Consider the following 22,425-nt stretch of genomic DNA (forward strand, 5'->3'; position numbering starts at 1 on the left):
GTCTGATCTTGCAGGTATGCAGTTACTTTAAGAACACTCTTGGAACTTCCCTGGCAGTCCAGTGGTTGGACTCCATGGTTCCAGTGCAGGGGGCACGGGTGTGAGCCTTGGTTGGGGAGATAAAATCTGTCTCCCTCAGCACAGCCAAAAGCAAAACACACAGCCCCTCCCTCCCTCCCTAAACCCCACACTCCTATGATGGCCTGTGAGGTCCTCTCTGACCTTATTACTAGTTCATTGTCAGCTCCCTGCCCGTCCCTCTGGCCCTTTTGCTGTTCCTGAAACACTGCTGAGCACACTAGCCTTTGCCCTGGAGATTCCAACTGTCTGGAATGCCCTTCTCCAGGGATCCCCTTGGAGCTTTAAGCTAACTGCCTGACCTCCTTAAAAGGCTAGCTCAGGTGTCATTTCGCCACAAGTCCTAGCTTGAGCACCTTGAGCACCTAGCTTGAGCACCTTGAGCACCTAGCTTGAGCACCTTGAATACCTAGCTTGAGCTAGCGCCCTGCCCCCTGCATACTCTTCATCTTCCTTAGCTTGCTCTAAGGTTTTTCTTCCTTATTAGCGCATTGGATACACTGTAGTATATCTGTGGGTCCTCTGTTTCCCCCTGCAGAACATGTGGCCAGGACTCTCTTTTTGCTTTGTTCACAGGTGTGTTCCAAATACTTGTTAAGAACAGTGTCATTTTGATACATTTTTGTTGAATGATTAAAGCATCTGACGCATAGTAGGCTCAGTAGTTTTTTTTTTTTTTATGGCATGAATAAAATATTTAGGAAGTTTGGGAATACAAAAAATGAATAAAACATACTTTATGCCCTTGAGTAGTTCCAGTTAGCAGTGGAGACCAATATGTAAGAAAATAACTTTAAACCTGTGAGAATTGTAGCAGTAGAATATGTGGAGGGTAGAGAGGTGGCATTAAGTTGTGGTTAACTCTCCTAGGGTGGAGATACTTCAAAATCAGTGCCCCTGAAAGGGATGAGTCTAAGTTTAAAAGCCTTAGCCATGCAGGAACCTGCATAAACCCAGAACTTGTTTGTCCAACGTGAAATGAGGAGGAAGATTCCTAACATCAAGATTACTATTTTATTTTTTGTTTTTAAAGAATAAGATTAGTAATAGTCTCCTCTTGGAGAAGGATCTCATAGCAATTTTCAAATGCATAGTTTTTTCCTGGGCAAGGTATTAACTAGAGTGCTTCTCTACACAACATTCACCAACTTTTAGTTCCTTTCCCCCTGTTTCATTCTATACTTTCCAAGCCTTGGGCAAATCATAGTTATTTCAAGCAATTTATCAGTCGATAAGTATTTATTTGTTAAAAACTCACCTGTGTATTTAGCACTCTAAATAGAAAAAGAGCAGCATCTCTTTATGAAAATATGTTGGGCTGGAAATTGCTTTGTTGTTGTTCAGTTGCTCAGTCAGGTCCGACTTTTTGCAGCCCCTTGGACTGCAGCACACCAGGCTTCCCTGTCCTTCATCATCTCCCGGAGCTTGCTCAAACTCATGTCCATTGAGTTGATGATGCCATCCAACCATCTTGTTGCTTACTGGAAATACATTGATCTTCTTAAAACAACAACAAAATCCTTGGCCAATTAATTGTGTGCCCTACCCCCACCAAGAGTAAACATTTAAATAAGTGTTTTAGAAAAAGAAAATCAGGGTTTTTAATCCATTAATGATAGATAGGTCTGCTTTTACTAGTCCAGAGGAAATGGAAAATTATTTGAATACAGTACTTGTGACTCTGTAGAAGCCCTTTCTTTGATAGACACGTCCCTTCTCTAGCTTGAAGCAGATGGCTCATCCCCATTGTTTGTTCCTCTGTGTTTGTTTTATGTAAACTGGTATTATTTTAATAATTTCATATGTTCTGCTTTGGTAGGTACGTAGAAGAGTGCCTGTTGGAAATGTATCTATCTGCTCCTCCCCTCCTACCTCCACCTTTGTCTATAATACACCTTAGGCTTCTTTGGATATTTAGTAATACCTTGAGGACATAAATTGGGAGCACAAAGAATCAGATCACTTAATTTCATCCAGATAGCTGGCTGGAAGGCTTAGACAATAGCATGTTGAGATTGCTTGCCTCTGTATGCCACTGCAGTCTTGGTCCATGGGGATGAGGAGGACTGGGAGGGAGGAGCCAAAGAATAGGCTTCCTACTGAGACAGGCGCTGCCTGTTGTGATCATTGATCTGCTTGCAGGACCCAGCTGAGTACCTGTCCAGACACTCCTCCTGTGTTCAAATAAAGTAGCAGCAGTGGTAACAGAATGAAAAACAAAATATTGTCTTTCCTGCCCTCTCTCGCATTCCCCCTCTCCACTTTTATTGAGTAATGTTCTTTGTAAACAAATAATGAATTGCTAACCTCACTGAGCTCCTTGGAAGAAAAGCTATGACAAACCTAGACAGTGTATTAAAAAGGGATGTTACTTTGCCAACAAAGTTCCATATTGTCAGAGCTATGGTTTTTCTAGTAGTCATGTACAGATGTGGGAGTTGTACCACGAAGAAGGCTGAGTGCTGAAGAATTGATGCTTTTGAACTGTGGTGCTGGAGAAGACTCTTGAGAGTCCCTTGGACAGCAAGGAGATCAAACAAGTCAATCCTAAAGGAAATCAGTCCTGAATATTCATTGGAAGGGCTGATACTGAAGCTCTAATACTTTGGCAACCTGATGTGAAGAGCCAACTCATTGGAAAAGACCCTGATGCTGGGAAAGATTGAGGGCAGGAGGAGAAGGGGACGACAGAGGATGAGATGTGAGATAATTGGATGTCATCACCGACTCAATGGACATGAATTTGAGCAGACTCTGGGAGATAGTGAAGGACAGGGAAGCCTGGTTTGTTGCAGTCCATGGAGTTGCAAAGAGCTGGACATGACTTAGTGACTGAACAACAACCTCCCAGTGCAAGAGACGTTGGTTCAGTCTTTGGGTTGGGAAGATCCCCTGGAGAAGGAAATGGCAACCCACTCCAATATTCTTGCCTGGGAAATACATAGACAGAGGAGGCTGATGGCCTCAGTCCGTGGGGTTGCAAAGAGTCAGACATCACTTGGTGACTGAACTACAATATCACTGGTGGGGCAATTTGGGCCCAGGCTGATTGTTTTCATCGGTTTCTTACCAATGAGTCCGTGGTGTAGTTTGTGCTCACAAACTCAGTGTTCATTAGAGCATTTCTTGTGGGCCCTGCATTCGGCTCAAGGCCTTGCTCGAATCATTTCATTTCATCGTTGTGATAACCGTTTGTAGGAGGTACTGTTACAGTCACATTTTACACATGAGCGTATACTTGCCCAAGAACACTCTGTGAGTGAATTGTGGAGCATAGGCGGTGTTGGCCATCTGACTCCAGAGCTGGCACCTTTCACCATCAGACTAAAGTACCCAAAGACTGGACAGCTTGGTCAAGAGCTGGGGCTGAAATGTTGCCTCCTGCTCTTAGGGGAGCAGGTGAGGAGAGAGCCTCATTCACCACTAAGATCCCTTGGGAAAATACCCAGAATTATATCTCACTGCTGGTGAAATGAAAGAACTGTGTTAGCTCCCAGAACTGAAGAAATTTCAGCTGACTTGGTGCCTTGTTGGACGTCAGAGGTGATTGACTTCCACCATTGCTTTTTTCTCATGAACTCCAAGGCCGTACTGCTTTTACCCATCCAGCTGGCTTGACTTTCTGAATTTTGCAACTCTTCAGTGTGGAAACAGGCTCACTGCCTCAGCTGGTGGGGACTGAAAAGCAGCAGGGGGAGAGACTGCATTCTCATCTGACCTTATTTCATAAGAAAATCTTTAAAGCTGTAGAAATCTGACAGCTTTAGAATTTATAATTTTAGGAATTTATGTGAAAGGCCAGTACTCCCTAAGGTAAGCTCACTTCTTTTCCTTTCATGTGTCGTACCTGCTCTTGTTCTTATTCTCACACTCTCTCTGAGCAAAGAAATGGAGGATATAGCAGGGGTAGTATTAGTAAAACAGATGTTTCATACTTGAAATTGGATGCCCTTAGCGGTCTTATGTGTTAACCACTCTTAACAACTGTGTTTACTATTGAAACTGGAAATACAGATTTGATTATAGTTTAACCAGCTTTATTTTTGTACTAATCTCCTGTAAATGGATTATTTTTAGTTTAAATTTTTGCTGCAAGCCCTTTCCCACTACTTAATTGACTCTTCAGTTACAACTTGCAGTACACACGTCAGCATTCCCATGGACGCTAAGCACACACAATGTAGTTGGCACAAAGGCAGGTTCTCTGTGAATTACTGGACTCTTTCTCTTGCTTTTAATGCTGAAAGTGGGGTACTTTCTGATTTCCTTCTAGTTCTCTAATGGAAATCTAGGGAGTGTATGTCAGTCTCCCTTTAAAGTTTATCCTAATAGCTCTTGGTGGTCATCATAAAATTAGTCATCTGAAAAGTAACAGATTGCAAATGAAACAGGTGTCCCAGTAGTATTTGTTTTGCTGCCGCCTAATGATACCTCTGTTTGAGTCACCGAGTACTTCCAGAGCATAACCTTTAAAGTGGGTTCCCACATCTTAATTTGCCACTTGGCACATTTAGTTCTCACAAACTAGAAGCAAATTTTGTTTCATGAGAAACCGCTTGCCAAGTTTAATTTAGGTCTTCTTAGAGGATTATTAATGAACTTGTGAAGTGTATGTGAACACTTCTTATTGACAAAACAGTGGCATTAAAATTCAGCACTATTCTCAACAAAAGAGAAGGCATGGTGTTTGGGAGATACTGAAAAACACCACTGTTAACATGATGATAAGCTTGCAGTTTTGCCTCTAACTAGTATTTGAAAACATTCTCTCTTTTCTTTTATAAGTCTTATTCTCTTTAAAAAAAACTTTTAGCTGTTTATGGAACATATCTTTGAATAAACAAATGGGTAAAATGCTTAAACATTGTTTAGAAAATTTATGTTAAATTCTTTGAAACTAGATAATATGTTTGTACTTTTGCTTTTATGGCATTTATCTTTTAAAAGCTTTTACTGTAGTTAGTGATATGTTTCTCATTTTATGTATACTAAAATTATAATGATTGAATTTGGTTGTTTTATCATTCATTTTTTGATTTCTTGGATTGTTTCTGTGTTTTTCCTTTAAAACACAAAAAACTGAGTTTTTGTTGTTTAAATGGATTGCCTAAATTTCAAGAATCTTGCCAGCAGGTGGCAAAATGTAGTACAACTTTCTGTATGAAGAAAAATAGATTTCAGTTCTGTTACTTGTGTATTAGGATCTATCTTTTGGCTTCTTTGGCTGGATTTCTTTCCCTCCCACCCTCTGAAATTTGCAACTCTGTTCACCAGGTGACCAAAGCACATCCTGAAACTTTAATGGTATGTGACAGTGAATTTCTTAAATAGCTAAGGTTTTCAGCAACATTTTTGTTAATGTTTGTCTTTCAGCAACATTTTGTTACCTTCAATTTAGGTAATATATATACATGGACTTAACAAATCAAATGTAGTACACGATTTATTCTTTTTTTTTATTTTTTTAGCACTTTCCTCTTCCATCCTTCCCTGGGCTTCCCTGGTAGCTCAGACGGTAAAGAGTCTGCCTGCGATGCAGGAGACCTGGGTTCGATCCCTGTGTCGGGAAGATCCCCTGGAGAAGGAAATAGCAACCCACTCCAGTATTCTTGCCTGGAGTATTCCATGGACAGAGGAGCCTGGTAGGCTACAGTCCATGGGATCGCAAACAGTCGGACACGACTAAGCGACTTCACTTCACTTCTTCCATCCTTGGGTCTTACTCCCCAGAGAGCCCATTGTAACTTTTTAAAGCATTTCTTTTGTTAACTCAGTGTTGAGAAAGGACATGCTTATGTTTTTATTTTATATTTTAGGTTTTATTTGCTGACCTTGTCCAATGAGAGATGAGGGTTTATCCTTTTTATATCACCTACTTTCTCTTCCTCCATCTTCCTAATGCAGTTAAATACGGTTTGTAATTAAATCAGTATAGAATATTTCTGTTACAAGGACAATGTATATATTATAGCTGAAGCACATATTGTATTATGATTTAATTTTCTTTCTGTACAACATCATCTTCTTTCCTGTTAATAATTCATTTCTTTTCCACGACTCCATGCACCTCCCACCCCTTGGTGTGTTCCTTTGCTTAATTTTATATATTCCTATCTTGAAATCAGCCTCATAGTTTCCAACAATACTATATAAAATTCCTTTCAATGTAATGGAAACTATGGGAAACCTATAAATCACTCTTGGTGGTATCCCTCCTGGAACCCTTTCTCTTGATTTACTGTCTAGAACTGCCACATGGCTGTTGGAAGGCGTCTTCCCTTTTTTGTCACTCTGGCCATCATCTTAGAGGCTAGTTTTTGTAGATTTTTTTTTTTTTTTTTTTGGTTCCTTTTCATTTGTGAAATAACTTCCTGAGAAACAATGTCTAGGAAGTAAATGTTTCAAGGCTGTGCATGCCTGAAATGCCTTTATTTTTTGCTCATGCTTGATGCATAGTTTGGTTGGCTATAGAATTTTAGGTTGGATACTATTTTTCCTCAAAATTTTGAAAGCATTGCTTTATTGTCTTCCAATATTCAGGAAAAAAAAGCCTGGTCAGTATAGAGTGTACACTAAACTGAAAACTAGGCTTAAGTTGTTATTAAAGGAGTGCCTTTTGAAAGATAAGGAGGACACCTAGTTGGTTGAAAGTGAAAATTGCTCAGTCATGTCCGACTGTTTCTGACCCCATGGACTATACAGTCCATGGAATTCTCCAGGCCAGAATACTGGAGTGGGTAGCCTTTCCCTTCTCCAGGGGATCTTCCCAACCCCCAGGAGTTGAACCCAGGCCTCCCATATTGCAGGCAGATTCTTTACCAGCTGAGCCCCTAGGGAAGCTCAAGAATACTGGAGTGGGTAGCCTATTGCTTCTCCAGTGGATCTTCCCAGCCCAGGAATTGAACTAGAGTCTGCTGCATTGCAGGTGGATTCTTTACCAGGTGAGCTAACAGGGAAGGAATGCCATTTTAGCTCCATATGTTAAAAGAAGGTAGTTTAATCCCCTATAGCCATATTGTGGAGGTAAATATTAAAGGTGTGAAGTTAGCTGTAACTGTCAAGTAGAAGATAACTTTTAATTTCCCTTCTTGACACACCTTGGGGTAAATGACAAACTTTTGTGGTAATAGCACTGTATGTTCATATTTTAAAGTATTTTATCTTGATGTTATGATTTTCTAAGCAGTGCCTTTTAGAAGCCAAATGGATTTTAAATGACAGGATACATATAATAATATTTGGATTTTTGCCTTAAAGTTTTTATGAAATAACATTTAATTCTGGTTGGAAGGGATAAATTGGGAGATTGTGATGGACGTATACACACTCCTATATAGAAAATAGATAATTAATAAGGATCTCCTGTGTCACACAGTCCTTCTCAATACCCTGTAATTACCTATATGGGGGCTTCCCTGTGGCTCACATGGTAGTGAATCCATCTGCAATGCAGGAGACCTGGGTTGGGAAGATCCCCTGGAGGATGGCATGGCAACCCACTCCCATATTCTTGCCTGGAGAATCCCATGAACTGATGGGCTGTAGTCCATGCGATTGTGAAGAGTTGGACACGACTGAGTGACTAAGCACAGCACAGACCTATGTGGGAAAAGAATTTTAAGAAGAGTTGATATGGGCTTCCCTGGTGGTCCAGTGGTTAAGAATCCACCTTGTGATGCAGGGGACACAGGTTTGATCCCTTGTCTGGGATGATCTCATATGCTGAGAAGCAACTAAGCCTGTTCACTACAAGTAAACCACACAGTGCTTTAGAGCCCGGGAATCAAAACTACTGAAGCTGGAGCACCTAGAGCCTGCAACAAGAGAAGACACCACAATGAGAAACCTGTGCACCACAACTTAAGAGAGTAGCCCCTGCTTGCTGCAACTAGAGAAAGTCCTCACGCATCAGTGAAGACCCAGCACAGACAAAGATAAATAAGAATGGATATATGTATATCTGATTCACTTTGCTGTACAGTAGGAACTAAAACATTTTGAACCAACTATACTCCAATAAAAAGACGCTTGCTCCTTGGAAGAAAAGTTATGACCAACCTAGACAGCATATTAAAAAGCAGAGACATTACTTTGCCAACAAGGGTCTGTCTAGTCAAGGCTATGGTTTTTCCAGTGGTCATGTATGGATGTGAGAGTAGGACTATAAAGAAAGCTGAGCGCCTAAGAATTGATGCTTTTGAACTGTGGTATTGGAGAAGACTCTTGAGAGTCCCTTGGCCTGCAAGGAGATCCAACCAGTCCATCCTAAAGGAAATCAGACCTGAATGTTCATTGGAAGCACTGATGTTGAGGCTGAAGCTCCAATACTTTGGGCACCTGATTCGAAGAGCTGACTCATTTGAAAAGACCCTGATGCTGGGAAAGCTTGAAGGCAGGAGGAGAAGGGGACGACAGAGGATGAGATGGTTGGATGGCATCACTGACTCAATGGACACGAGTTTGAGTAAACTCCAGGAGTTGATGATGGACAGGGAGGCCTGGCATGCTGGAGTCCATGGGGTCACAAAGAGTCAGACACTACTGGGCGATTGAACAGAACTGAACTGATACTCCAATAAAAATAAAAATCCCTTAATTACATATGAAATAGAATTCACAAATGATAAAACAGTTTTTTTCCACACAGTTTATTGTGTTGATAAAGCGATTTTTTAAATTGCTAAATAAAGACTAGTTTCATGATAAATAAAATATCTTTGATGTTGGACATGTTAGGAATTTTTAAAAAAAGCTATAGTGGCTTTAAAAGCAAAAACCAACCATTTTGTTGAAGATAAAAAAGTTTTTTAATCTGCGCTGATTTGGTTTTTTAGCAAGAATTTTCATTTAAGAAAGATTGTGATTCTTATATTTGATTATAATAATATGATAAAAATGAGGTAATCAAGAGAAAACACATATAAAATGGCAAGTGTTAATTCTTAACCCAGTTGCTAATTGTTGCTAGGTGGTTGTCTTAGTGTTGGTTACTATGGCTTTCCTCTTGCCTTTATAAATGATCACAAAAGATAAATTGTTTATCATCCTACACCTACTAAATTAGTTCCTATGTACTGTTGAAAGGGAGATAGCTAAGAAGATTTAAAGTTCATTTTTTATAGCAAGTCTTATTTTAGGATAATGTGCTTTTCTAGTTGTTTGGGCACCTTTTTGGCTTTTTCCCCAGGGATGTTAATCTTTGGCTGGAAAGAATAAACTCTAATTCTCCATAACACCTGACTGCAAACTGCAACCATAAAGCCTTAGACTGTTAAAACAAACATTTCTCAACCTTATAGCAGAGACTTCCTGTTTTTAAAGCTTTTCTGACCTTCCTAAGAAAAAGACCAATACCGCTGAGGTTACATCCTGTGGTTATTATCATTAAAAAAAAAAAAAAAACTATTGAATTTTTCTCATGTATAAATGATTAATGCACCAAAAAAATGTAGATAGCACTGGACAGTGCTATCTTTGCTAGGCCTTCAATAAAAGATAATATAACCAAGTCAGCTTTTAATGCATCTCTGTTTGTTCAAGGTCTGCTGTAATTGGAGTGTCAGGAAAATCTCACATTAAAGGGACCTACCCTATTCTGGGGAGTTTGTAAAGGAAGCATTTGGCAGTCATTTCTTTTCACTTGTGAGAATGAACATGCTTTACATTGTAATCATTTAAACATAGAGTCTGGTGATGGGGCATGCATAGTTTTCGCTGTAGAGTTAACTTGCTCTGAAGATTAGAGGGAATGTTCACTGTTTAGGTTTTATTGTTAGAATGAATCACATGAAGTAAATGTTAGAAAGTTAGCCGTGGCTTCCTTTGTCCTAAGTTGTATTTCCTGCAGCCCAAATATTTGCTTTTTCTAGTCAGTTAAAATTAAACTCGAATGGATATTCAAATGAACATCTCCCTCCAAAGAAGAGAAAAGAAGCCATCCTGTGTTGTTAAGGGCAGACGTGCTTAGAATCTGGCTTTTTATTTTTGTTTTAATTGATGTATTAGATGTTTGAGTAGATATTTTGAACTAGAGTCTTCTGACCTTTTTTAGAGAGAAGTGATTGGTTTTTAAGCAGAAAAGTACTGGATCTTTAATGCCACTTGTGATGTTGAATCTGGCAAATGGTACTTATTTAATGTTTTGAAACATTTGCATTTATATTTTTCCTTAAATAACTGTTGGTGATTTAAAAAGAGTTCAGTTTATTAGAGGCAATAGTACAAGAAAAAACATACAACAAAAAAAATTTTTTTAGGAAAAGGGCAAAACAGTGTTTTGGATTTGTAAGCATTGTCTGTTTAATATTTTATTTTATTTTTTGTTTAATATTTTAAATTCTTGATATGGTGATTCCAGCTGGGGATTTTAGTTGTCTTAAGATTACCTCCTATAAACTTGGCTGGATCTCCACACTGATTTTTATCACATATTGTCAGGCCCTATTTCTAAACATCCTGTCAAGGTCCTGAGATTCTGAGCTGTTTCTTCTACAAAACTCTTTGTTTCTTATTCACAAAACTTTTCCAAATGAGAAATCTCTTTTCTTAACTGTATTTTTGCCCTCTCAAAGTATCACTCTGATAGAACATTATAATTTCATCTATACAATCTGAGATCTCTAGTAAGTTTTAAAAATAGAGATGAAAATGTCCTTAAAAATATTTAAAGCAGATGCTGTCTTAGAGGTCTGTCTTCTCTCAAGATATGTTTCACATCCCACATCCATGAGAGTGCCACACACTTGCAGAAACTAAAACCTCCAGATCCGGCCTTTGATCAGCTTCCTGTGTCAGAAGAGTTTGCAGTGAGTGCACACTGGAGCCAGTGCTTCATTTCTGCTCACTGTTCTTAGAAAAGCAGGAGTTGGTGTGCTGCATGCATTTGTTTTTTTCTCCGTTATTTCTAGGAATATATTTTAATAATGTTGATGATTTTGTTCTCTATGAAATAGCACCTTAAATATTTATTAGCAATTTATCACTCAAACATATGCTTGAGTCTGTATTGGGAAGTGTAAAACAAAAGGAAGCTTGTAGTTTAATGTCCAGTCTTAATCTTGTACCTGTGCATTTAATTTGGAGTATGTGATGTTCATAGTTTTACCCAAGGTTAGCCTCCCTGATTTGTAGAATCTGATTTATTTCTAGTTATTTTAAAAGAGTATATTAAGTTTCCAACAGTATCCAGGTTGAAATTAACTCAGATGTATTCTGAAGTGTATAAGAGTAGATATTAAGATTATGGCACTAGCGACATAAGAATTCACTTTCCCCCAGTAATTTGGAATACTTGCCTAACTATTGCATCACACATGTGCATGGCTCTCTGTGTGAGTCCTTTTCTGTATGTGCAGTGATCATCACCATCCTAGTTGGTCTATTTTCATGTTCCTGTTCTTCTGTACCCTTACCTACGGAGCAACTGTGTGATTTAGTCCTTAACTGTTGGCTGAATGGAAAGTGATGTGATTAATGAATGGGATAGGTAATTAGGGAGGCTTCCCAGGTGCAGTAGTGGTTAAGGAATCCACCTGCCAGTGCAGGAAACTCAAGAGATGTGGGTTCAGTACTTGGGTTGGGAAGATCTCCTGGAAAGTGAAGTCGCTCAGTCGTGTCCGACTCTTTGTGACCCCATGGACTGTAGCCCACCAGGCTCCTCTGTCCATGGGATTTTCCAGGCAATAGTACTGGAGTGGATTCCCTTTTCCTTCTCCAGGGGATCTTCCTGACCCAGGGATCAAACCCAGGTCTCCTGCATTGTAGACAGATGCTTTACCATCTGAGCCACCATGGAAGTCTGGAAAAGGAAATGGCAACCCACTCCAGTATTGTTGCTTGGAAAATTCCAAGGACAGAGGAGCCTAGTACTAAAAACTGAGAAGTGTATTATGTTTAATGTGCTAACTCTGATATCACATACATTTTAGGGTATGTCATGATTTCCTTTAAAAAGAAAGGGCATACTATTAATTCTTATACCAGAGTAATGGGAGTTCCTGAGACTAGTCTGGGGAGGCCAGGACATGTTGGGGAAGAATATTTTTATTTTGTTGAGGATGATCTGAGAGTGTCTGTGGAATGCCTTGTGGTTGAGTCCAGAGGGAATTTGCAAACTGAATCTGTAGCTAAGGAGCAAGCTCAGGGCTAGAAAAATGAAATCTTGTCATAGAGGTATCTTGAGAATAAATCTTCTCACCCATGAGAGATACCAGGGTGTGATAAAAAGAGACTGGACACTGACTGCCTGTATTTGGGAGCAGTCATGGCAAGAAACAGAGAGCAATCAGGTCTTAGGAGATCCAGGAGAGTGTGTAGTGCAAAGCTCAGGGAAACCACCAGGTCACACACGGGGGAACGGGCCCTGCTCTTGGGAAGAGTGCTGTAAATTGGTCTACTTTTTTTGGAGAGCAGTTTTGCCCAATCTTTTTGACTGAAAAGTGCACATTCATTGAACTAGTGATTTTAGGATAAAAAGGCTATACTAAAGTGACAGCACAAAGTGTGTTGTAGTAATTAAGGACTTGTTAATTACGGAACTCCCCACACAATAGAATTTTGTGTTAATGGTCTGCTGCAATCTGAGGGAAGCAAGATGTCATATAGGAAGAATAGAATTTTATTATTGTGAAATAAAAATCAATAGAGTGAGCCCCTAGACAAATGAATATATATGTTCTTAAATATTTGTGGAAGTTTGTGTGCAAATGTTCTAGAAGAGAGTCTGGAGAGAGAGACTTCAGCTTGTTGAATAAGGATTGCTTGGGTTTTCTGTAGGAACATATAATAATCAATACATCCAAAAGGGCTTCAAAAAGAACTATATATTGGTATTTTTCTTTTGAAAACTTATTTGAAAAGTTTTGTTGTGTGGCGCCATTTTGTGAATTGGAAGAGGGAAAGAAGTAGACGTTTGCTTAACATCGTATATCCATAGTCTCCATAGTCATGCAAAACAAAACATCCGCTTCCTAGGAGAGTATGCAAACATTGCTAAAGATACCAAGACAGCCCTTGACTTGGTCCTTGTTTGCTTGATTGATTTTGGTAATCTTTTGACACTTTTGACTCTTAGGTGAGCCAAGTTACTTGATCTGAATGATTTTATAAAAGAATGCTATAAGAATGGATGTTGATTGGGTCCACTTGAGACAGACCTCACTAATTCTTGCTAGATGAATGTTATTTTTAAACTTTCATGTAAAAATGTCATCTCCTTCCCCTTTGGTGGTTTTAAGGAGTGGTCCAAAGCTGCCGTCTTTCGACCATGTGGCCACAAGTCTTCTGTCTATGACAGAAGCTGTGTGGCAGAGAGAGGAAGGCATGGTAGTTGTTCAAGGTTAAGATTCTGGAATAACCTGAGCCCTGTTCAACTATTACCTGCTAAGGTTATACTTAACATTTCCCCTGCGTACTGCTCCCGGTCATAGCTTTAATGTTAGTTTAACTAGACTTTGTATTTAATTATAAATGTTAGGGTAAAGTCAGATGTCAGCTCACTTTGCTGCATGCTGAGGCCTGTAGAATACTGAGTGCTTTTCTTCTAACCACATCTGTTGTCTCCTCTCATTATCTGTTAATAGTACTCAACTTGACAGGGTTGTTTTGATAAATGAAGAGTATTCTAAAACCCGGAGCTGGAATTTACATGGAATGGAACTTAGACCAAAAGGAAGACTTGTGACATAGACAAGGCTGGGGTGAACTCCTGTGGGAACCAAGCAGTGCCTTGTGAAATGCTGAAAATGACAATGAAGCTTAATTTGGGGGTGATGATGGGGAATACCCAATATTTTTTCATTCATCTCACACTTTGGCTTTTTCTTGTACTGGTGTGCAGGACATCTAAGAAACTGTTGTAAGAACTTCCCTTTCTTATCTACAGATCCCTTAATTTACAAGCTCACATTAATGATGTTTAAAATGAATTCTTCACTTTGAGGAATTGGGGAGGGCAGTTTTGGAATGTCTGTCACCAATGACTAGGAGTCCTCAGGGCAAAAAATTTTTTACAAAAGCTCCCATATCAGGGAAGTAGAGTTGTTTTAGAGAGGAGATAACTGAAAATAAAGAAAAAGCTAGGTGTAAACTGAGGGGTCAGGATCATACCCCTTCCCCCACTTAGAGCAGAATTTGGTGGTACTTTTGCATTCAGAGAAACTTAAAGACAAACTAGTGTATAATGTACTTTCAAAATGTTATATTCTGTTTATGTTGCTCTCTGTGTGCGTACAGGATTTGGTAGCCTATCCAGCTTACCCCTGTGGTTTGCCCCTTGCTTAAATGCCACATAAGTAGGAAGAACTTGTCTTGAATATATTAATAATGACATCTGTACTTCACTGACTCAAGCTAAAAAGTAAGGCTTGCAGATAGGTTTGGGTCTTAGTGTTTTTGTGAGTTACCCTAGGCACAGTGATTTACATCTCTATAAACTGGGGATAAAAATCTTTATTATAATTTTAATTTTTTGATTTGCATAGATGCTATTTATTTGAGAGAGGCTTTTTTTTGTGCCAACAACTGTGCAGAGAATATGCAAAATGAGTAGAACAGGGTTGTTGCCCTCAATTCATTTCAAAGATGTGTGCTTGATGCCAGGTATTTGATGATGAGCAAACATACAGAACTTTCTCTGATGGAACATTAATCAGAAAGTCACACCAATGAGTTACAAACTGAGATAAATGCTCTCAAGGAATGAACTCAGTTCCCTGAGAACTTATTATAACAAGGGAACTTGACCTAGAATGGGGCCTCAGAGGAAGCATCTCTGACATTTGATACTTGACCTGAACTCTGAAGGAGTAGGCTTTTTAAACTGTGTGTTTGGGGGAGGGGGGCGGGTAGGGCTTGGGGGATTGGGGATGGCAGGGGATATTTCTTTTCTCATGGGAAAAAGTAGTGATGACTTTAGTAGAAATCCTAACACCTTGGGGAAATTGAAAGACTGGTGTAATTAGAAAGTGGGGGGCTGGGTGTGGATGGATTAGCAGGGGTTGCAAGCCTGGGACAGAAGAACAGAAGTGCTGTCATAAAATGCTGTCAAAACATTTAGAATTTTCGTGAGACTAGGAACAGTATGATTTTAGAGCAGTTCGGTTGTTCTCACTAGCCCTTTCCAACTTGGGATAAACCAGCACTTTTTATTGTGCTGCAGACCAGAAACAAAACAAAGAAAACACCTCTCTCTTCTGGTCCTACCTTCTATCTAGACAGAGCTGGTGGGAAAATGGAAGTGTGTCCCAGTACAGGAGTGGCTTTTGTCCCTAGGCTTTAGGATTGATTTCATTTCTGACATGGATGGAGTGATCTCAGAGCCGCTTGGTTATGATGTGGAAGCTGCAGGTCCCCTCAGGTGATCTTAGCAAGGATGGTGTTAAGGGGAGCTGATATGTCCTTGTGTGAGGACCGACTCTGATTTGTCCTCATCGCAACAGCATTTCAGGTGGCAAAGGCGTTATGCCTCCTTAGCTCTTGCTCTCAGGACATGTGCTCTGTTAGTAGTTTTAGAGAGTTCTGTCTCCTGTAGAACAATCTGAATTTTCTTTAAAAGAAATCAGAATGATGTTTAATAGCAAATGTGCAAGTCAGTTTGGTTATCTGTGCCATTGAGGGCAGGATCTAGGCTCTTCTCTATGCTTCTCCTCCACCCCTAACGGTACCCCCTTGTTGAGAAGCTCTGGGCAAATCACTTAATCTAATGTGTGCCAATTGGAAAGGGTACCTAGTAATTCAGCAACTGGACCTTGGAAGATCCAATAACATGTATAAAGCTGTTTGAGAGTTACATGAAACTTGCTGGAAGGTGAAAGGTGTAATATTAAAGACATCAAAAGTGATCAGTTAAATTTTGAGCTTGTAGCTTTCAGATTTGAGTTGACACTGAGTGAATTTAATAATTTGAATTTATATTCCATAGGTATGTATTTTAAAAAATTTTGCTGTAGAGTATCTTATTCAGTACGACAAAATGATTGTGGCTGTTATTACTAGGGAATACATGTTTTGAACATAGTTTAAACTTGGGTAAATTTGAGCAAGTTGATAGATATTTACCAGATTGCAGGTGAAAAAGAAACCATTTGAAATTTACTTTTGGTAGTTCTATTTAGATGCCCATAACAATGGAATTAATAAGGGGTCTGGAATCTGGTAGCTGGTGGATTGTATGTTTATTTAAGGCCACATGGCAAGGAATGTGTATTTATTTTGCTTCTTTATTAGATGGATTTCAATCAAGTCCTATTTAAACTCTGCCTTGTCTAGCAGATGGATCTTTATTTTCTTGGGGAAAGAAGATTGGAGAGAAGACTTTTAAACAAATAACTTACAGAGAATTCTTAACCTGTAAGGAAAATTGGGGTCAGAAATGTTTGACATCAAAGGATGATTCTTGCTCTCCTGCTTCTTTGAAACAAATGTTCACCGTGTCTGTGATTGTTGGTTATTTCATCTGCATTTGTTAGACGTCAGAGGTGGTTGGCATTAATATTCCTGGCAGAAGCAGAGGCAGCTCTAGGATGTGTGAACTGCTGATCACTCACGGGGATGCGCTGCCTCTTTAATATCTTGCTTGCAGATGCATTTTCTAGCTGACCACGCTATTAAGAGCTGCCATCAATCACACAGTCTCCCGGTTCGGCTGTTGGGAGGAGAGGGAGGTCTGGAGGGAGGGGAGGCTGGCCGAGTTGGTCCGGAGATACAATTGCCGCCGCTTTGTGTGTGCGCGCGCCCGCGGTGGCGGCGGGCAGGGGCTCGCGCCGAGCGGGCCGGGCTCCAGCCCGGGTTTTGCCGGCCACCGCCGCCGCCGCCGCGGGAGGCTGCTCTTTCTCTCCCAGCGTCTGGGTCACAGGCATGTGGCAGTGTCGGCCAGGCCGCCCGGGCTGAAGAAGCGTGAGCCGCGGCGGCCGCTTCCTCCAGCCGCGGGCGGGGCCCGGCGCGGCTACCGCCTCAGGAGCCGCCGCGCCGCGGGGACCTGAGCCCGCGCCCGGCTGCCCAGCGGCCGCCCTGGCCTCCTTTTGTTTAGCAAGTGCATTTCACGTCCTGAGCCCCAGTCTGTCCCGCCGGTGCCCGCCGGCCTGAGTTTACGAGGGAGCTCTGCACCGGAGGACGAGGAGGAGGAGAGGAGAGGAGGCCCGAGAGCTCAGCTCCGGCTGCGATCCGCCGCCGGGAAGTGGCCGGCCCCTCTGGCTGCGAGGGGAACGCGGGTCTTGGGCCAAGAAGTTGGACAGCTGCGGGCGCAGGGGCTCTCGAGGTGGGTGGAAGCTAGTCTGTGGATTACCCCAGTGTGTGATGACCCCAGAAAGGGGAACAGCTCAGGGATTACCGGGAATGGCGGTGGCTTTCCAGGAATCAGGAATAGGTATTGGTTGTGTCCCATGGCAGTTCTGTTGGGCTCACTAGTTTGTTTTGTTTTTTAAATTGTCAAAACTCTAGAAATCTCAGTTAAATAACCAATTAAGAAACTTGTTTAGGGCAGAGAAATACTTCTCTTTTTTTAAAGGAGTGTGTGTGTGTGTTCTTTAAAAGGAAAACTGAATATGAACAGTGTGTAATCCAAAAGCCGCTGTTTGATTAGGAACTTTACTGCTTACAGTGGAGCAAATTTAGATTTAAAAATAAAGTGAATTGGATGGACTTGGTTATAAAGTAATTTAGGACTGCTTAGGTGACAAAAATAGTTTGTTTCCTGGATCCAGAATACCCTTATTTTACCAGGTTAGCTAAAACGCAAGGATGGTTTTGAAGAAGATTGGTCTAAGTTTAAACTTATTTTTTTTTCCTCCCCGGGTTTGAGATGATGACTTCCCGACCCCTCCCCTGTTTGCTTAGATCTTGCTCTGTGGTTGAAGCTGGGGAGAGACCTGCTTGACCACTTTTTGTTTGCTGAGAAAGAAACTTGCAGTTGATCCCTTGGGTGTACTCTCTTGGCCTTTCACCTTTCTGGCCCACATGTGCCTATGCTGTCTTTGGGGTGTTGTTTGGCTGAAGGCCTCCTCTCAATCATATGGCAATTTAAAAAAAATGGTATGTGAATGAGCACCGAGGCCAGTAGATTGGTTTTCCCCTTTGATATGTGTGTCTGTGCTTTAAGTTTGAGCCACCGAGTGCATGTTGAGAACAGAGTTGACAGAGTCCTTAAAATTGTGTGCCCACAATTCTGGCCCTTTCTTACTTTCTTTTTCATTTTCCTTCCTAAGAGCTCCAAATTTAAAGTAGACATGATTTGAAACCATACAGACTGGAACAATATCCCATGTAAGCCTGTTGATCTGTGGGCAATTATTTCCAGATGCACAACCAAAACTCTCCATTTTTACGTGCGTGTTAGGTTTGGGCTCTGAGAGGCAATTGCCTTTCTGAACATGTGCATTGCCTGGTTAAATAACACAAGGCGGACATTTTAGAGGCTTACCAGCAACTTTGCAGTAGTATGGGAGCTGCAGTTAGAAGCCTTGTGTTTGTTTTTTTCCAACTCTGTAATTTAGTAGTGTTTAAACTATTTTATAAAGATCTCTGGGACCAGTGAAAGGTGGTTTTCAGTCCAGAGCACTTGAGTGCTCATTGTATTCTGGCAGGCCCTGGTGCTTGGCAGGCTGTGCTTGAAATGTTATTTGATCTGGTTGCATTCTGAGAGAATGGACTACGATTACATTTCTGCCTTCCCTGTGGCTGTTGAAAGCAATGCATCAACGAGTCCCGTTCAGTAACATATTTAAAGACTTAACCTACATCCATTCACTCTTAGAAGGTTTCCAGCCAAAGGCCGTTTAGGTTTTTGTCTTGTTTTGTGGTTTTTGCATTTATGAATTGAGGCGAGAGCTGACGTAATGTAGCCGTACCACTTCCTTTGTGTGTGTGTGGGTTTTTATAGCCTATAGGATATGTTCCAGTCTACGTGGTTGTGATGATTCCTGAATGCTAGAATGTGTATGTATTTTCACATGCAAGTGCCCTGAGCCATGTGCCAATTTATTTTTTAGCTTGTAGGTCTGCTGAGGGGGAGTGCCATGGTGAACCCCGGCCAACTTATCTGGAAGGTCCAGTGAATGGCCTGTGTGTTATGCAGACTAGCTCTTCATTTTAATTAGTGCAACTGTGTACAGCTGTTGGGTCAGACTGCATTGGTTGCTCCTGCAGGGTAGTTTTATCTTACACTGGAGGTTTTATGGATTTGTCTGGCTGTGTTTCTTAATCCCTCTCCCACCGCCACTGTGCTTGCTTTTAAGCAAATGATAGAACAAGACAAGCTTTTGTTTACTCTTGTAATAGTTTACTTGTGAGAGATTTATTTTTGGTTTTGAGGAAATTGGTAAACCATGTAATTTAGCAGTAGGTATTATGTTTAGTATGCTTTTCCAAGGTCAAAGGGTTTTGCTTGCTATTGTGTTAGTCTGAGTAGCCAATGGAACCATCCATTTTATAATGACATAGGAAGCCTGCTTTTTTTTAAACTGGGTCTTTGTTTGCTATTCTAGGATTAGTTTGTAAAACTCAGAATAAATGTTAGTTCAGTGGAGATAACATGGCTACAATGTTTCTCCCTGTCTCTATCTTGTTACACTTACCAAGGGGACTAAGAACTTTTGATGCACAGCAGTTTGGCCAGGGACTAGATGATTAACACAAAGATTCAGAAATGTCTCTGTTCAGGGCTGTGTGTGGCTACCTGTGTTATTTTTAAATGTGCTTTTGGCTAAGTTACTGGAAAGTATTTACTGTAAGATTGAGTAGCTTTGCATCTCTGGCTTTTCAGGCTGTAAAATAGACTGTGATCTGAATGACATTTTCTTAATGGTTTGGTCTCTTTACTGTCTGCCTTTGTCTCGAAGAAATGCTGACCACCATGGTTTCCAAGAGTGTCTACCATATTTTTAAAATAAGGAGAAAAGTCAAAAAGCAAAATTGACAAATCTGTTGATATATAAAGCTAATCTGATGCCTTTTCAGTGGCGCATTTTACTGATGAAGAACATAGGGGATGTGTTGTTGGAGGGATTTGTGGGGGTAGTGTTGGGGACTGGGGTGTAGTTAGTGGAGAAAGGAAGCTGGTTCAGGTTGAGATATTTTTTTAACTCATTGTAGAAATGTGTCCTTCTTAAAATAACCTGAAATGAGGAAAAAGAGTGCAACATCTTCTAGAAAATGTAATAATTTCAATGTAACATCATAAAATGTTTTCCTTAATTAAAAGAAATCAAGACATTTAGATTGGCACCAAAGAGTTCTGAATCAAAGGAAAAATAGAAGTATAGTAAGTATCCTAACTCCAGACACGTTATTTCAGAAGTTTATTTGTATGTATTTGACCGTATTTTTAAATTCCAGATTTTGATGGTGATTAGCATGACTGAAGTGATTTAGCAGCAGCAGCAGCAGCAGCATCACCACCAGAATCTTTTTAATTCTCAATATAGTTGATATACTTACATATTTGTAATGAAAGGTAGAAAAGCAGTAGTTAAATTTAATTAGTAGAAAAAATCAGCATATTCAAATTTTAATGCTGTCACTTGGAAGCGCCGCTGGTATAATTAATCAATTTATTCATTATGAGTTGGTGGTAAATAGCTCAACTGTTCTAATCTCAGTTCAACCACTCTTTCACTGTGAGACCTAGGATACGTTATCTTTTAGCCTCTTTGTGGGAAAAATGATGTCTACCTCAGAGGGTGTGCAAAATGCTTACGAAGTGCCTACACATGACGACAGCTGGTGCTTAATATAGAGAACACTGTCTATGCTCTAGGTACTGCTTTGGTGGCTAAAGATACAAACTAGATGAAGCCCCTGTTTTCAGCAGCACTTACATTCCAGTGAGGGAAGACCAAACAAAAAGAGGGTGATGATTCACAAAACTTCCAAAGATAACTTCAGGTCATGCCAGTGAGTTTTAGTTTAATATGTTTATTCTTTAAGCCATTGTTTTCTTTTTCCTTAATAAAATTGTTTCTCATACTATTTGATGATATAGCCATTGTTAACAAATTTTGGTTCATAGGTGGAATAGAGAAGGAGGAAGAGACTTTTTCTGGGAAAGGGAAAAAAAAAAGGAACAAAAAAGAAACAGTGATTTGTCAGTTTAAGCACCCAGTGTAGAAGGGAAATGTTAAATCATGGTCCATCCATAAGAAGAAATATTATGCAACCACTAAAAAAATTACCATGATATAAAAATTTAATGTAAAGCTCAGTGGGAAAAAACCATAGATGCCAAACTGTTCTGCAGTGTGATTCCAGTTATGTGCACATCCACATTTACTCACAGAGGCTAATAAAAAAAATTAGAAAGGAATACACCAAACGTTAATAGTGCTCATTCCTGAATGAATTGTTTAATTCTTGCAGGTCTAAATACCTCTGAAGTACGAGGAAGGAGACCTAAGGCTTAGAGGAGTTGAGCAGTTTGACCAAGGCCTGTAGCTGGTCAGTGGGGAGGTCAGGATTGCAAGCCAGAGACTGAACCTTGTTCTTTCCTTGACCCCGTTTCATCCTATTAGAGGTGACCTCTGTGAAAGGGCTTCCCCTGACATTTCTGCTCACACCCGTGGCCCAACCAACATTGAGAGTTGTTTATGCTACCAGAGGGCCCTCACTGAATCTCACACAGGAGGAACCAGTGCTGAGGTGATGCTGTGCATGAAGTTATTAGAAAGGGAAAGCTGATGTTATGGCAAGAGGAGGAAATGGAAGAACGATTTGAGTGAAAGAGGTCTGAAAGGTAAAGCAATACAAAGGGGATAAAGGGAGGAGGATGGTGCTTCTAAGTGTGTAGGGGGTGACAGTAGAATCACATGTTCTAGGTTTTGGACTAGAGAATGAGAACTGAGAAAACACTATTGAAAAAAAGTACCAACCAATTACATAATCAGGAGTCAGTGGTACTCCTAAGGAGTTTTTGAGCAGAGCAGCCCGGGAGGTGGAGGATGGCCTGCAATGGTGGAAGCTTGTTTGCAGTTGGTAAGGAAATGTTGAGAAGTTTGGTAGCCAGGGAAGGAATGATGGAAGGTGGCTGAAAGAGGTTACAGGTTAATGGCATTAACTGGCTGCTGCGTTAAAGAGGTTAATGGCAGTTGTGTCTGTAGGCTAGATTTTATGGTGATTCACATGACACTTGTGTTCAGGTTTTCGCGATAAAATGAGGTTAATGGATGTGAATTGCTTTAGAAATAAGAAAATACTTTGATTTTAGAGGTTTAGCCAGATGTTACTTGTGAAGAGTTTAAAGAATATGGTAGGTAAGTCTGGGGGGACCCTGTATAAAGCTAAAATATTTTTGCCAGTATAGATCAGAAATAATCTCTTGGTTCTAAAGACAAACAATTAGGTCTGTTTGTCATGTCTTGT

The 22,425-nt window shown here is 40.4% G+C and overlaps 1 protein-coding gene across 5 annotated transcripts in view; it reads left to right on the forward strand.

Moving 5' to 3' along the window:
* Positions 1 to 22,425, forward strand: part of RERE (arginine-glutamic acid dipeptide repeats) — a 409,996-nt gene that overhangs the window by 95,047 nt on the left and 292,524 nt on the right. The window contains exon 1 of one of the 5 annotated variants that reach the window (XM_055582400.1): positions 16,522 to 17,332. The exons of the other annotated variants lie outside the window; for them this stretch is intronic. The gene's annotated coding sequence lies outside the window, so the exon portion shown is untranslated. Of the gene's footprint in view, positions 1 to 16,521; positions 17,333 to 22,425 lie in introns of those variants that run through there. 5 annotated transcript variants of the gene reach the window in all.

Source organism: Bubalus kerabau, chromosome 5 (assembly GCF_029407905.1).
Source record: "Bubalus kerabau isolate K-KA32 ecotype Philippines breed swamp buffalo chromosome 5, PCC_UOA_SB_1v2, whole genome shotgun sequence".
NCBI classification, from domain to species: domain Eukaryota; kingdom Metazoa; phylum Chordata; class Mammalia; order Artiodactyla; family Bovidae; genus Bubalus; species Bubalus kerabau.